We start from the raw sequence: 4,307 nt of genomic DNA, 5'->3' as shown, positions 1-4,307 counted from the left end.
TATACACCTCTGCTCAGAAGTCTTACAATTTATTAATTGGACCCTAAATGAGTGCTCAACTGAAACAATACATACGACCCTGTATAATGCCATCACTACTTTAGACTCTATCAATTGGTAACTATCAACACTAGATTCAACAACTGCCTCCATCTAATCTTCTGCAGCAGTTTAAACACAATTTATAATCTTCATATCAAAGAACCTTTTTCCAACAGTGACCACAGCATAATTGACTTTTGTCTAAATTTACATCCATACAAAGAATCTCATAAGAGGACTCCTAAATACAACTTCAAAAAGGCAAACTACGATAGCTGCCAACCTCTCATCTCTAGATTGGCAAATCCTATTCAATGACTGCAACACTGCAGAAGACTATTATAACACTTTTCTACTTGAAGTTCAAAGAGTCATTAATCTATATGTACCTTTAGTAACACCCAAAGCCAAAAAGAACAAATTACCCATATCAATAAGGAAACTCCAATCCAAAAAAAAAAAAAAAAATTCCTTTGGCGGAAAAATAAAACTGGCTATGTAGCTAATTTCAAAAAATGATACAAAACCACCAAATAAAACCAGAATGTACCAATTACCACTGCAAACAGGAGGAAGAGCTGTTACATACAAAATCCAATCCTGTCTTCTATAATTTTGTAAACGCCAAATTTAAAGACTCAAAAACCATGTCACCTCTAAAAGGGCAAAATGGTATAGATTGCAACGATGATGCCATTAAGGCTAATCTCTTCAACACTTTTTTCAGTTCAGTCTTTGTCAACAGCAATGGCATCTCTCCCTCATTTCATACCACAACCAATTGCAATGATCTAATCCACATTGATTTTACTGAAGATACCGTCAAAAGAGCACTACACAAACTAAAGCCATCTCTATCTATTGGTCCTGATGGAATATGTGCCTACTTTCTAAAAAAGCTCTCCTCCGCCATAGCTGAACCTCTAAGCACCATCTATGAAGTATCTTTTAGAATGAGCTCTTTGCCTGACATATAGTCATTAGCAACAGTCATACCTATCTTCAAAAAAGATGACCCCGGGCTCGTTGAGAATTGTAGACCGATCTTCCTTTGCTGCGTCACCTGTAAAGTCATGGAATCCATCATGAACCAATCCATCACCCTCCACTTAGTGACAAATAACCTACTCTCTAATAAACAATTTGTCATGTAATCTGCAATTCATACACTGCAAAAACATTTGGGCCTCTCAACTCAATCAGGGTAAAGCAATAGATGCAATCTACATAGACTTCTGCAAAGCCTTTGATTCAGTGGTACTTGACAAACTTTTGTTAAAACTAAGTTCTTACGGCATTTCTGGATCTTTGCACAAGTGTATAGCTACATTCCTATCAAACAGGCAACAAGTAATTAAAATTGGAAACGCTGTATCAAACCCTGCACCAGTTAACAGTGGTGTTCCCCAAGGCAGCATTCTAGGATCAACATTCTTTCTGCTCTATATAAACAACTTTGTGATCATATTACAAGCAGCTGCGTCCTCTTTGCCGACGATGTAAAACTATTTAACACCACAGACAATTCTACTACCCTACAAAACGACCTAAATTATGTATCTGAATGGTCAAATAATTGGCAACTCCAAATCTCTGCTAACAAATGCTCAGTCCTGCACATTGGCAATAAAAATCAGAACATCAAATACAAGCTGGGCAGAAACAATCTAAAAGATGACCCACACTCTGTCAAGGACGTAGGAGTACTCATTTCAAAAGATCTAAGCCCCAGAGCTTATTGTAACAACATTGCTAAAAAGGCACTAAGAGTTGTCAACCTTATTTTACGAAGTTTTCTCTCTAGTTAGAAGTATAATGCTATACTTCTAACTAGGGCATACAAAACCTTTGCCAGACCTAACCTTGAATACTGCTCACCTGCCTGGAACCCACACTGTATTTCAGACATTAATACATTAGAGAGGGTCCAGAGGTATTTTACAAGAAGAGTACTCAACTCCTCTGCTCGCAATAAAATTCCTTATACCACCAGGCTTGAAATTTTAGGCCTGGATAACCTTGAACTACGTCATCTACGTTCCAACCTAGGCTTAGAACACAAGATTATCTACCATAACGTCCTACCTGTTAATGACTACTTTAACTTCAACCCCAATAACACAAAGGCTATCAATAGATACAAACTAAATGTAATCCATTCTAATTTTGATTGCAGAAAATATGACTTCAGCAATAGAGTAGTAAATGTCTGGAATACTCTACCTGATCCTGTTGTTAGTTTCTCTAACCCCCATATCTTTTATCTTAAATTGTCTATCGTGGACCTTACACGTTTTTTAAGAGGACCCTAAGGAGGCGTGCATAAGCACACCAGCATGCCTACCGTCCCTGTCCTACCGTCCCCTTTTATATGTACTCATTTTATGTGTTTATGGCTATGTTTTGCTTATTTATATCCATTTATTTGTGCCAATTTTCGTGTGTCCATGTATATGTCTATACTGATACTTGTTCCTTGTACTTGTTGACAGCCAAGCCTCCATATTGCCAATTTAACAAATTGTTAAGACTTTTTAAAAAAATTTCAGTGTGACTTACTGTCACTGTCTACACTGACCAAAGTACAAAGTCAGAGGAAAAGACACTCCCTGAGAAATCTCTGCTATGAACCATATAACTTAATCAGGCTTCTGTTTACTTAAAGCTCACTGGCCATAGATAAGAGGCTAACTCAGATGTCATCAATTTTATCTCTAACAAATTCTTGACTAAAACAGGCACCAAAAACACTTGTTAAGATGAACCAATTATAACATAATAGCAAGCCAAAAAAAAAATAATCCAAAATAGTTTCAGATTAACTTCTTAAAATTAGGGGCAGGAGGAGAGGAGTAACAGTAATATATCAGACCTTCATTAGGATTAACAGAAACGTCATATAGTAGTTACAACTATTTGAGTTGATCAACACTGGTTAAACTGCCAATCGCTGGCATAGTATTTTTCCTGACTAACAAGGAACTTGTTGCAGGCAAGAGCTATAATTTATACTTTGCCTTTCCAGGAAGGAGCTTAAGGCAGTATACGAAGAACCACATAATTCCTTTTTACAGGGATTTTTTTTCTTATAATTTTCTTATAAATCCATCTAGTCTAGCACCCTATTTCCATAGTGGTACAGAGATGTGTATAGGAAGCTGTTTGGCAAGGCATACCCTCAGCCTCACAGCTGTCACAGCTTCTCAGTACCATAGCTTTCTCTGCGGATGAATACAATAGCCTGAGAAATAATGATTTTATAGCTAGGAGGTTGGAAAATATGGTTCTCTTGACATTTAACCAACTCATGCTGGTTCTCAAGACAGATTCAGCTGCACAAACAAGACTTGTTACATTTTCTGGAGGGAGAATGGTTGTGGATTTCTCTGCTCAGCACTCTCCAGAGGATTTGATTTGTTTTGTTTCCATTAGCAGCCAATGAAAACTTCTTTTTTTTTTACTCACGATGTAGTTTGTTAACTCTGCAAAGTTACATAGGGTTTAATATTTAAATTGATAAGCCTAGTTTTCATAGTAACAAGCTCTTTCTGCTTTCCATCTTAAGATCTTTACAATCCATAGGTAGCCATTGTTCTTTCCATCAAACTCAGTGTCTTTTTCCTTTTCCTTGTCTCTTTTTTGAGAGTTAAATTTTCACCCCGTACTAAAGAATTCTAGGGAAGCTGAAAGTCTGCTCTCTCACTCATAAACCTGGTTGCCTCTCTTAAAGTCATATATGCTATGGCTGCTTTTGATTAGCTTCCTATCACGGGGGAATCCCTTTTTAATTAATCAGTAGCTATTTTGTTTGTCATAGGGGATGTGGTGGCTCAGTGGCTAAGATGCTGAGCTTGTTGATCAGAAAGGTCGGCAGTTCAGCGGTTTGAATCCCTAATGCTGCATAACAGGGTGAGCTCCCGTTACTTGTCCCAGCTTCTGCCAACCTAGCCATTCAAAAGCATGTAAAAATGCAAGTAGAAAAATAGGGACCATCTTTGGTGGGAAGGTAACAGTGTTCCGTGTGCCTTTGGCGTTTAGTCATGCCGGCCACATGACTACGGAGATGTCTTCGGACAGCGCTGGCTCTTCGGCTTTGAAATGGAGATGAGCAACGCCCCCAAGAGTCGGGAACGACCAGCACATATGTGCAAAGGGAACCTTTACCTTTATCTTTATTTCGTTTGTCAGGCATTTCTTTCCCCCAATTACCTTGGGGAAAAAAGGTTTAAGATCAAAGGGGGTGGGATCCCAAAAACGTATCTGCG

General features: G+C 38.1%; 1 pseudogene; it reads left to right on the top strand.

The window, feature by feature from the left end:
• Positions 1-557: 557 nt before the first annotated feature.
• On the top strand, positions 558-2,354 carry LOC148116908 (uncharacterized; annotated as a pseudogene).
• Positions 2,355-4,307: the final 1,953 nt, after the last annotated feature.

Source organism: Pantherophis guttatus, chromosome 1 (genome assembly GCF_059756535.1).
Source record: "Pantherophis guttatus breed Tessera chromosome 1, ASM5975653v1, whole genome shotgun sequence".
Taxonomy (NCBI): Eukaryota; Metazoa; Chordata; class Lepidosauria; order Squamata; family Colubridae; genus Pantherophis; species Pantherophis guttatus.
This window is presented reverse-complemented; position numbering and strand designations above follow the sequence as displayed.